General features: G+C 37.7%; 1 protein-coding gene across 2 annotated transcripts in view; it reads right to left on the minus strand.

The window, feature by feature from the left end:
* Positions 1–12,989, minus strand: part of LIMA1 (LIM domain and actin binding 1) — a 79,858-nt gene that overhangs the window by 53,421 nt on the left and 13,448 nt on the right. The gene's annotated exons all lie outside the window — the stretch shown is intronic.

Below are 12,989 nucleotides of genomic sequence, written 5' to 3' on the forward strand. Positions count from 1 at the left end.
TTCCAGTTCCATCATTTTATGACTGACCCTACTGTGCAAACATCAATTGGCCTTTCCCTGAACTTAAGTCTGTTCCAAAGGTACATTTGGAGTGAAATGTTCCACTCTTCTGAGTTACATCCCAGGGGAGGTACAATCAGCATCTCTGTAGACTCATGTCCAAATTAGGTTCTACCTACATCCAAGTTTCTTTTGGCTGCCCTCTCTCCCCAAGCTCTGCAGCACTGACCACTTGTTGTTGGGGAGATAGCTAGGAACACAGCATGGGATAATATAAAGAAACGAGGGCTTTAAGGCAAGCTAGACTTTAGATGAAATTGTAACTATTACCTTGAGCAAATTATATTATCTTTTTCAGTTTTAGTTTCTTCAGTTGAAAAATGAGATTCATACCTATTTTTATAAGGATTTTGATGTAGATTGAAGGAGATAATATATTTAAAATACTAGGTATGTTACAATAGTATTAAGAGCACTTTAAGTATAACATATTAGTATTGGCTTCTGTTACGATTCTTACTATTTTAAAGCCTTTTAGCAATTGGGAAAAGTATAATGAACTTTAAATTGGGGGGAATAAAACCTCTATATGTAAGTTCTTTTCTAAATCCTTTCAAGTCAAAGAATACATAAAGCCATACCCTTGCCATCACCTAGCGCCTATCCTGGATTGTTTGGTTTTTGCCCCAATAATTACTAAAGGAGTTCGAACCTTTGTCCAGGTGAGATGAGATTAGAAATGAGTCAATCATTTCCTTATTTGAAGAGTGAAAAATATAGATGAAAGTACCACTGGCAGCTCTCTTGACAATGACAGAGCAGAACTGATCTGGTAGAATGTATGGTTCCTCAGGTACTGCTTCCAACAGCCTTGACAACAGTAGAACACACAGTGTGTTTACCTAAGCAACCTGGGCCTCTGTTTCACACTAAAAGTCCTGTGATGCAAAGTGAGTGATGAAAGGCAACCCTTAAAGATCACACTACTTTTCCACATGTAGTACTTGTGCTTCCAACGAAAGCCTTGCCTGAAAACAATACTAGTTTTATTTTTGTTTATTTTAATCTCCAAGTTGGAAGGCAACATAGAACCCTCTGATGGTACGGAGCTCCGGCATTGGAGAGCAATGCATCTAAGTGGGACTATTGGCCCCACCACTTAAAGCTGTGCATTCATTGCTAAAACTTAGATTTCTCACCCATAATAATAGTACTTACTTCATCGTATCCTTATCAGGATAAATAAGATAAAAAAGAAAAGACCCTGACACAGGAAAAAAAAAAGTAATGTTCATTTTTTATCTCTTCTTTCTGAATAAAATAACCTTAATTCTACACATGGTCTTTGAAATAAACCTGAATGTATCAAATAATATATGATATTTCTCTATTTGCTTTCTAGTTTGTAACTGACAAACCCACTGAACATTGTCAGTCTTTTCTCTAACAAGAAAAAAGACACTGAAGCCACAAACAATTCAGCTAAATTTAAGTATGTAAAATCACAGTAATGACCTTTTCAGCCAAGTTTAGGAAATATGGACCAATAATCTAAGATACTATTTAGTAAAGTTATGCTTCTAGTATAGACGTGGGAATAAACGTTGTCAGTTCTTCTCCAGCGATCAATTCTGAATCAAAGGGGAAAAAAGAAGGTATGTTTTCAAATTTGTTTATAAAAAAGGAAAAGCATAAATCATTTGAGACTGAATGTGATAAAGCAAAAAGAGTTTAATTCACAAGTCTAATTCCATGGTCTTGATTACTCTTGGCCAAAAAGTTAAGAAAAGTCATAACATCTATCTTGCTCTAAGGCTGGGTTACGCACACTTTATACTTGAGGAACGAGGGGGCTCACACTGTGACCACACCGTTCTTCACAGAAACAAACTGTTATTTCTTACCAATGGGTTAGCACCCTATGAAATAGGTAAAGGTAAGAAGCACCTGGCACCAGGTTACTGAGTAACTACTTCCTACAAGGTACAGGGAGAGGGCCCTGCCCAAATAGTGTGCAAAATCTATTGGGCTTGCTAATATATACACCAATAATTACAGCACAAGGCAGAATGTGGTTAGAGGCAATGCACGACCTAGGAGTACAGGACCTGATTTTGTGGCTTGGTGGGTGGGAAGGGAAGAGACATCGGATTGACTTGAAATTTAGGAATGGGCAGAATTTCAACAAGTGAGGGTGGGAGAAGAAAGTGCATCTCAGGTAGGGAGAACAGCATTACACCGTTAGGAAGTTGAAATAGCACAGGAAACTTCAATGGAGTTAGACTCCAGGTGCAAGAGAAGTTGAAGATAAGCTATGGGAAGATAGAATGGGAAACCACAGCCTTGAAAACCATGCTATGGAGTTTGGGCCATATTCCAAGAGTGGAGAGAACTAGCCTGTGAGTGAGCTGAAATGAAGTCTAGTCTTACGGTGCCACTCCCTAGTACACGTGAGACTTTTATGGCAAATGAAAATATAATTTCCCCTGAGCCTCAATATGTGCATTTGTGAAAAAAAGAACTCTGTAGTGGATTACTCACAATTTCTCTGGTGGAACACAGAAAGTTTCTGTAAAAGCAAGTAACACAATAAGAGCCATATTTTAAAAGATGATTCTGCAAGCAGTGTGTAACTTGATAAAAGGGGAAAAGATTGGAGTCTAAATTACTATCAAGAAGATCCTAAAACTAAGTGAGAGGTATCAAGGTTTAAATGAGTGTAGGTGGGAGTAGAAAGATGGAAAGAAAACTGACAGTTCTTAGAATAAAATGGGCTTTACGGGTAGAAGAAGGAATCAAAGCTGGCACCATCAGTCTTGAATAATGTTGAATGTTGACGCCATTACCAGAGAGTAAATACAGGAAGAAGAGGGAGAATGGTGAGTTTTGCTTTACATGTGCTGAGATGTACACATCAGCAATAAAAATCCTACTGATACACAACAGGAAACTAAAACTTCAAGGCTAAGGTTAAAAATTAGACTCTTGGAAGGAAAGGAACATTTTAAAACATCAGCACATGCAAAGTATGTATCTCAATCCTCACAACCACTTTAAAAGATTAGTTTTATTATTTTATATATAAATATGTGATGAAGAAACTGAGATTCAGAGACTTAAATAACTTTACAATGATCACTTAGCTATAAAGTAGCAGGGCTGGGATTCAGACCAATATTCTTTTTTTATTCCAAAGTCAATTTTCTTTCCACTACAAGTAATGAATCACGATTAAAATCACCACTTTTAACCAAGGTAGAGTGTTGGGTAGCAAAATCTCTGAACCCCACAGCTACAAGCTCATACAAACTATCTTTCAGTGAGAGAGGAGTGGGAAGTATCTCCCCAGAATGATGGACGTCAGAAACAATCATTTGTTCGTTCAGAGATACTTAAAGTTACCTTGGGTCCACTTGAAATACTCTCCATTGTGACTCTTTCGACTTTCATAGGCTTGTATTAAAGGTGTGCTATCTCCCTCCACTTACCTGCTCTCTTTCTCAAATAAGAGTCCCAAACTCAGACTTTAGAACAATTTCCTTAATTCTAGAAATCCTGTTAACAGTGAAAAAGGCATGTACCAACACCTGGAAAGATCTACCCAAAAGGAGATATTCAATCTGGGCTGCTATAATATCGTTGAATATTTTTTCCAGAGGCCCTGTGGACTTTTAAGATCCAACCCATGCACTACCGTACACAGAATAGAACACTTATTAAGCACTAACTCAATCCTTACACAACCCTAAAGATAGACCAGTATTATTTCCATTTAAAAAATGTGGTTCACTGAGGTTGAGTAATTTGCCTAAGGTCACATAGCTCATATATATGTTCCAGGCAGAACCCAGTGTTTCAGTGTGGATAAAAACAGGGTTCTGTGTAAAGTAATCTCACAGGGTGATCTGATCATAAATTCCTAACTGGGCAGCTCATGGTGTGTAATTGCGCCCCAGGCCTATAACTTCTCTAGTGAAAAGTTTTAAAGCAAACCTGTTCATTGTTCTTGTGCATCTAGCTTAACCCACCTTTGAAATGCCAGCAGCAATACCCCTCCAAGGTGTAACCACCTCAAGATTGCACAGAATCTTAACTATCCTGTAATCCAACCACCCACATTGCTTTCTCCCACCTTCATGTAATCTTCCTTAGGTTCCTCCTTAATTCCAAATGCATAAAAGAAACTGCAAAACTGTTATTTCCGGAGCATTTGAGATCCTGCTTCCTGGCAATTGTCGTCAGTTTGTCTCAAATAATCTCATAAAAATTCTCTACAGGTTTGGACATTTCTTATGCTGGCTGACAAGACTCCAAACCCAAACTCTTAGGTCACCTGCATTCTACCACCACTTCAACCATAAAGGAAGAACTGCTGGAATGGTTGACAGTTGTGTGCAAGAGTTAAAGGAAATGGATATAACAAAAATAACTAAGATTTTTAGCCTCAGAGACTATGAGGTCTATCAAATGAAAAGGGGATACATAGAAAAGGAAATCATTTGCTAAGAAGGAAGATGTCTTCAGCTTTAAATACACGTGGCATTTTTACAATGAGAGCAGTTTAGAAATAAGTAATCAAACTCCCTTTTTATAGTAAAAGAACTGAGGCACAGAAAGGTCCAATAATTTCCCAAACTCACCAGCTCGTTAGTATGAGAGCCAGAGTTCTAATACGCCATTCAAAGTGTGTATCGCACCAGGTAGCTCCTATGGGTGAGCTGCCGCCTGGAGATAAAGATCTCTGAACAAAGGTCCTTGAAAGTTTAAGGGTTGGGCAATGACTCACTGGGATATGTAGCCCCAGGTATCTGCTTCATCAAACTATTGCTTAGGGTGAGGTGTGTAGCCACTCCAGGAAACCTATTCTAACAGTGAAACTTAAACCTACTCTAACCTAGACTTAACTTACCTAACCAAGTGAATTGGCTCCCAGAAACCAGGCTGAGACAAAAAAAGCAAATGAGCTGCCATTAATAAATTCCTAAATCCTGTTCTTATAAATCCAATCTCACTCATCCCCCTCCCTCTATTTTTTTTTTTTTTTTACACTCCTGAGATGGCTATGTGTGCAAGAGGCATAGTTGCCTGAATATAGCCTCGAAAAATTAAAGAGAACAAGTACAGTTGACCTTTGCACAATATGGGTTTGAACTTTGCGGGTCCATTTAATATGCACATTTTTTTCAATAAATACTATGGTAGGCATGGCTGGAGGAATGAGTTGCAGGAGACCAAGATTGTTCTATTAGAATTTATTGGGCGTGTTTGAGCTGCGGGAGGTCAGGCTGGAGCAGAGGGAAAAGATAACCTCTTTTTCATCTGCAAAGAGGGGTATGGAGTTTTATAGGAGGGGATAAACCAAGCTGTTCCCCCCTCAATGCTTCAGGGGGTTTCACCCAGGCCCACCCACCCAGAACCGCTGATCAAAGGCCCCTAGGAGATAAAGCAAGACAGGATCAAGACAAGATGGCTTTTAAGATAAGGTTTCTACTCTTGGCCTAAATATGGCTTAACATACTATAACTGCATTACCTCTTCTCTAGCTTACTTTATTGTAAGAATACAGTATATGATACATATAACATATATAACATATGTTAATTGACCGTGTACGTTATTGGCAAGCCTTCCAGTCAACAGTAGACTATTAATAGTAAAGTTTTTGGGAAGCCCAAACTTGTATGCAGATTTTAGACTGCACAGGGGTGCGGAGGTTCAGCTCTAACTCCTGTGCTGTTCAAGGGTCAACTGTACAAACTTACTTGTTAAGAGAAAATGTTATTGAAAAAAACAAAAAATAAAAAATACAAATAGAGAGAGATGTTAATTTTTAGAAATAAATTGTAGTTTTAAAGCTCTTTTTTTAAATCGATAACTTTAATTCAACATGTTAAAGGGAGCAACTAATTAAAAGAAAAAAGAAAAAAACCTAAAAAACTTTAAGGTGCAAAGGGAATTTTTAAATAAAAGCAAAGTGCAATATGTGCCCACATAAAGTTTTTTCGGAATACAAACTACATTTATTTATAAGGGTATATCTTTGTATAAAAAATTTGTGATTAAATTCACATACTTGAAAAAAATTTTTGACGTTAATAGCTATTTTTTAACCTTTTATCTTGAAGCAAGCTCAGATTTACAGAGTTGCAAAGATAGTACAAAAGTTCCCATATACTTTTCACCTAGCTTTACCTTACATGACAATACCGTTATCAAAATTAAGAAATAAACACTGGTATAATACCATTAACTAAACTACAGACTTTATTTAAATCCTAGCAGTTTTTCCACTAATGTCTTTTTTCTGTTCCAGGATCCTACACCGCATTTAGTTGTCATGTCTCCTTAAGTCTCCTCCAGTCCATGACAGTTCTGTTTTTCCTTGCCTTTCAGGACCTTGACATTTATGAAGAATACTGGTCAGATATTATGCAGAATGTCTCTCAATTTGGGTTTCTTAGTTTCTTCAATATAAAGAACCAGGGCTCCTTGGAGAAATGGCTGGTTTCAGAGTTGGTGCAGGGCAAATAGAAGATGAGCCTGGAACAACTTGTAATGCTCAAAAAAAAATTTTTTTTTTCCTCAGATTAGATTGAAGTTATAGAATTTTGGGAAGCATACTGCAGAGCTGATGTGCCTTCCTCACGCCATCATAGCAGAGGGTATGTGATGTACGAGGTCGGATAATTAAGTTTGCGAACTCATCCTAGAAAATATGCTACATACCTCACTGCTGAGTATCACTATGTTCACCTCTGAAGCACTCCCCTTAAAGCTATGCACCAACGCCAACACCTAGTCCACCTTTCAAAGCAATTTTGGAACTCTTTTTCTGGAATGGCCATTAGAGCTGTGGTCATATTACCCTTGATGTCCTGAATGTCACCAAAACGTCTTCCTTTCAATATTTCCTTTATCTTCGGGTAAAGAAAGAAGTCATTGGGGCCAGCTCAGGTGAGTAGGGAGGGTGTTCCAATACAGTTATTTGTTTACTGGCTAAAAACACCCTCACAGACAGTACTGTGTGAGCTGGTACATTGCCGTGATGCAAGAGCCATGAATTGTGGGCAAAAAGTTCAGGTCGTCTAACATTTTCACGTAGCCTTTTCAGCATTTCCAAATAGTAAACTTGGTTAACTGTTTGTCCAGTTGGTGCAAATTCATAATGAATAATCCCTCTGATACCAAAAAAGGTTAGCAACATCGTTGCAACAAGTCCTCAAACTTAATGGTCTGACATCATAGATGTCTCATTACTGGTGATGTTAACCTTGATCACTTGGGGAAGGTGGTGCCTCGCAGGTTTTCCCACTGTACACTCACTATTGTTCCCTGTGATTCATAAATATTTGGGGGGAGATATTCTTCTCCTGCTCCTCAAACTTTTACTCACTAATTTTAGCATTCATGAGTGGATCTTGTCTTCAGCCACTATTACTGTGGTTTTCTATTGCCCTCCTTCCTTCTACATTTTTTAATTGGACTCCTTCTGTAAGGAATAATTGACCTTTAGCCTTCATTGATTTATTAATTCAATCATTTTATTTATATTAATATAGACTCATGGATATTTATTTTACTCCCTGGGTTATTTTATTTTATTTATGCTCAAATTGTTCCAGCTTTGGCCATTTGAAGCTCTTTCAGTTTGGCTCCCATGTCCTTTCAATAGACCACCAATTTTTTTAAAGCATTTTCTCACTTTCTAACACTATAAGATGTTCCATACTTATCTTGTATTTCCCCTACCCCAGCCCAGGAATCAAGAAGCCCTGAATCCTTTCACTGGAGAAACAAAGATCTGGACACTGGCGTGCTCATTCCTACTGAGACGTCACTGCTTCTAGGCTCTCCTAGGGGACAGAACCAGGAAATCTATGTATGGATATTAACCCATGTATTTACACATATCTATATTTTTATATTTATCTCTGTATCTACCTATCTATATTTATTTAAACTATAAATTCATAGTGATACTTCTGACTCCAATCTAGCATCCCAAGATTCATTCTAGTACATGTTCCCTTCTATTTCTTTCTTTCTCTGATAGTGAGAAGCCTAACTCCATAGAATTTTGACATGAAAAGAAATCCAGAATCTCCACAATTATGCCATAACCGGTATCTACTCCCTTGACACACCACATTTTTTTTCATTCCAGCTGTAATGCTATCCCTTCTTTAATCTATTCACCTTTCAAGACTCAAGGGAAAGATTGCCTCCTTAAAGAACCCTTTCCTGAACTGCCCTAGCCCTATTCCCAATCAGTATAAGCCACTTCCTCTATCTTATCAGAATCTCATCAATCCTACTCAATGGAAAAGTCTTGAGGTCAAGGGACAGCTCTCCTTTGCCTTTTGCCCTCCCAGCATCTAGTGTATTGCTTTCTAAATAGAAATAGAAATTTGTCTTGAATGAAATTGCCATGAAAGCTTACATTTTATCTAAAACACTATCAGTACAAAAATGGATGCTTATTGTATAGTCCAAAACTATGGTCAAGAAAGTAAATGACATTTTTCAGAACTGTGAATTAGTCATTTTAGCTTATTCAAACTCTGAGATAAACACAAGTGATATGAAAAAAAAAGGAACCATTGAATAACTTCAAATACTATACATAAAAAGCTCACTACTCTATTATTCAGCAACATGGTGACAGACAAGTCTGTAAATAATCATTGTTACTGTTCTTAGAAGACCATTAGCCAAGTCTCTATAAAAACATGTGTCCTAGACAATAGGAAAATTGTAACAATGACCAAAATCCCAGGGGCCAACAAGGCCGTAGATGTTTGCATTAGGACATATTCATTTCAGTAACATTGTTTCTTTTTTAAAAATCTTATTTTAAGGATATTTTGTTCTTAAAAAACACTAAGATCTAGAGCAAGAGTAATGAAAAAGGGGCTGTGCACGTAATGAAAAGCAGTTTCACTTCTGCAAACTGCTCGCCAAAGAATCAGCAACTTTCACTGGGTGCTTATATTTACCCTTAGTGATTCACACTTTACCACCTTTATCCAGAGATAAAGGAAGAAAAGAAAGTTCCCTCAGATAGTATCATCCTTCACGCCACCTCACCTATGTCAGGGGAAAAATAACTGTCATGACGGTCTGAGCTCCTGATCTTTCCCTTCTACCGTGTTTCCCCAAAAATAAGACCTAGCCGGACCATCAGCTCTAATGTATCTTTTGGAGCAAAAATTAATATAAGACCCGGTATTGTATTGTATTATTATATTATATTATATTATATTATATTATATTATATTATATTATATTATATTATATTATATGACCCGGTCTTGTATTATAGTAAAATAAAACCGGGTCTCATATTAATTTTTGCTCCTAAAGATGCATTAGAGCTGATTATCCAACTAGGTCTTAGTTTGGGGGAAACATGGTGTCGTCTCAGAACCTCATTTCACTTCCAATTCTGACTTTGTCCTAAAAACATGCTCACATTTCTGGTGTGTGTGTGTGTGTGTGTGTGTACATATCTGAAATTTGTATACATGGATAAAATAAAGAACTCTTTTTTCTCTTCAGCCTTCCCCCCCCAAACTACCACCTCACCTTGCTCCTACCTTTACAGCCACACCTTAGCCTCCAGGCCCTCACTGTTCCCACTTCCTCATCTCCCATTCATCCCTCTGCCCCCTGGGTCTGGCTCCTACTGCTACCATCCCTGCAATTATTGTTTGAACATCTCTTACTGTCCAATCTAAGAACCATGTCTCAGTTTTTATCAGTCTTTGTTGTCCTTTGAATTGTTGATTAGTTTCTCACTTTTGAAATTGTATTTTCCCTTGCTTTTTCTTAAACGTTACACTTCTGATTCCTTTCCTATCTTTGAAACCATTTTCAGTTTTCTCACTGAATCCCTTCTCTCCCGCTCCACTCATCCCTGTTGCTAGATATTAGGAACTCAAAGGTCACCCCTGATACTCAAGGCTCAGTTTCTCTCCTTCTTCTGGGTGAGCTCAGCCGCTCTCATGTCATCAAAGGTCACTCGCACCAGATCGTTTCCAAAGCTGTATCACGAGCCCTAAGCTTCCTGACTTCAGCCCTACGATTTCCACTGCATTCCGCGTAGCTTCCTATGTCCCATAAAAATACAACATGACACAGCCCAAGGCAGATGTAGCATCCTCGCTTACCTCTACCTCTCAAAGTAAGTTTATATAACCACAAATAATTTTTCTCAAAAGATGAGCTAGCATACGAAGTTTTCCTTATATCAAACAAAATATGAAAAATAGTATGATATAACAAAATGTGCACAAGATTTGAGGTGAAAAAGAGGCCTCACTCAGCCTCTTTCCAACTGCTGATTATAGGCAATTTATTAACCTCTCTGAGGAATATACCGTCACCTACCGTAGTTCATCAAAACTTCTATATAAAATGTGTAACATGTGACACACAGTGGAGAGAGACTAGGACCATAGGCCATGGAGTTTGAAACTAGCTGTTCACATCTCACCCCACTCACTAGTTGTGTGATCTTGGGCAAGTTACTATACTCTGTTTCCTCATCTGTAAATTTGGGGGATAGAACCTACCCCATAGCATTTTTATTTTTTTTTTTGAGAATTAAAACAAGTTCCCAAATGTCAAGTATGTACTATACTACCTAGCACCTAATAAATGCTCAATAAATCTTTACTCTTATTGTTATTAATCAGTAAGTATTATTTCACACCCACCCTTTATTTTCTTTCACATGTGGACTTTGTATGAACTTGTTCTCATGTGTTTAGGTAGGCCTAACTTATTTCTGTTGATCCCTGGCCTTTCTCTGTACATGATCTTTACTCTGTCTAAAAATGCTTTAGACGTTCCCTGGCCTTATGCTACAGGTCCCAGCTTAGATGACACTTTCCTCCTGATGCTCCCCTTGAACCCCCAAGCCTGGACTAGAAGATTCCTCTAAGTTCCTAAAATACTAAACCTACTCCTAACACTGATGGCGTTGTTTTGTTTGTTTGTTTGTTTCTTTTTAGTCACACTGTGTTTTAACTCTCAGAACAGTGCCTGGCACATAGTGGGCACTAAAGTATTTGTTAAATAAAGGGAGGAATACCAAGTATCTGAAATCGTTTGTTGGATTCAGCTCAATTTATAGCCTAGTTCTTTGGGGGAAGAGAAAATGAAACAAAACAGTGGGCTGTGTTTGTTTATTCCAAGACAAATGATTCCAAATTATGGGAAACCAATGGATTTAGCTGTCAAACAATGGTCTCTACCCCTAAACTCTATAATAAAACCGAACCCTATCAATACAGATTGTTTTAGTTAACTCCCTCTGTTGGCATAATTCAGGAGTTTTCTTACAAATGCTAATTCTTTCAAATAACGATTTGGCTTTTCAGGTAACAAAGCCAAATAGTAATTCTAGAACCCAAAAGGGAGCTAAGATGAGAAGTAAAAGGGGGAATAAAACTTAATTCAGCTGGTCACAACCTTGAGTGTATAGAAGAATCACCTAGAAAGTTGAAAATACTGATTTCCAGGTCCCATCCCCCAATTGGATTCATTAGGTCTGGAGGAGGGCCCAGGACAACCACACTTTCTTTAAAAAGAAACTTGAAGTGATGGTAATGTCAGAGGTTTCTCCATCATGTGTTGAAAAACACTGAAATGAAAAGGTTTAAGACCCATATGTATTCCAAGAAAAATGGAAAAAACAGCAGCATAAAGTATTTTTAGATTGCCCACTTCAAATTTTCTGTTGCCATTCAAGTTTGGCAGCGTAAGGAAACGGCAGCCCTGCAAAGGCAGGCTAAGATGCAAACGAAAGTAAATCTGGACTCTGAACTGATAAATTTGTTGCCTATCATCCAGGTTCACCTAGACCGTCTTTGCCCAGAAGGCAAGACCAATAACTCATGATAATACAAGTGAGTTCTTTTCTCTCTCTCTCTCTCTCTCTCTCTCTCTCTCTCTCTCTCTCTCTCTTTTCCTTCTAGTTTGGTTTGCTGCTGAATTTAAAATGCTGCTCGAGGAAAATTTACAAGGGCAAGAAAATGGTATCTGGACAGAAACTCCAATTTCTTCTTATCTACTGAATATGAGGGCAACTATAATTTATTGAGATGTCAAAGTTAAAGTAGGAAGCCAACAGGCTTGGCCTCTAATCTTTAATCTGTCACTAATTAGCAGTATCGTATGCTGGACAAGTCATCTCTCAGGGCCTCAATTTCCTCCTGTGTAAAAAGGAGGGGTTAAAATAGCCTAGAGTTTTTCTAAGTGTAGGTGACAATTAGTGAGTGTGAAGTCCATTTCGTGGGTCAGAAGCAGCATGTTTATTTGCTTGTGCTAATGAAATAGAACGAAACAGAAAACGTCAGACTGTGTCACACATAGTATAGGTATTCTTTTATAAAGCTTTTGTTTCAGTTATTTGTGTTTGTATAAACTGGATAAGAATGCAAACTATTTCTTATTGTAGGATGTGGTTAAAAAAATTATAGTTTGACAAGTGTTGGTGAGGATATAGAGAAACTGAAACCCTCATCCACTGCTGATGGGAATGTAAAATGTTGCAGTTGCTTTGGAAAATAGTTGGCAGTTCCTCAAAAGGTTAAACATATAATTATCATGATCGTATGACCAGCAATTGCACTCCTAGATGTGTGTGTGTATGTGTCTCCAAGAGAAATGAAAACACATGTCCACATAAAAACTTGTACATGAATGTTCATACAGTATTATTCACAATGACCAAAAGCGGAAACATTCCAAATGCTCATCAACTGATGAATGGATAAACAAAATGTGGTCTATGCATGTAAAGGTACATTGATTATTTGGCCATGAAAAGGATAAAGTACTGATACATGCTAAAACATGGATGAACTTTGAAAAATTATGCCAAATGAAAGAAACCTGTCACAATAGATCACATATGGTATGATTCTACTTACATGAAATGTCCACAATAAGCAAATCTATAGAAACAGAAAGATTAGTGGTTG

The sequence above is a fragment of the Rhinolophus sinicus genome, chromosome 1, assembly GCF_057876585.1.
Source record: "Rhinolophus sinicus isolate RSI-liver-muscle chromosome 1, RSI-T2T, whole genome shotgun sequence".
Lineage (NCBI taxonomy): Eukaryota > Metazoa > Chordata > Mammalia > Chiroptera > Rhinolophidae > Rhinolophus > Rhinolophus sinicus.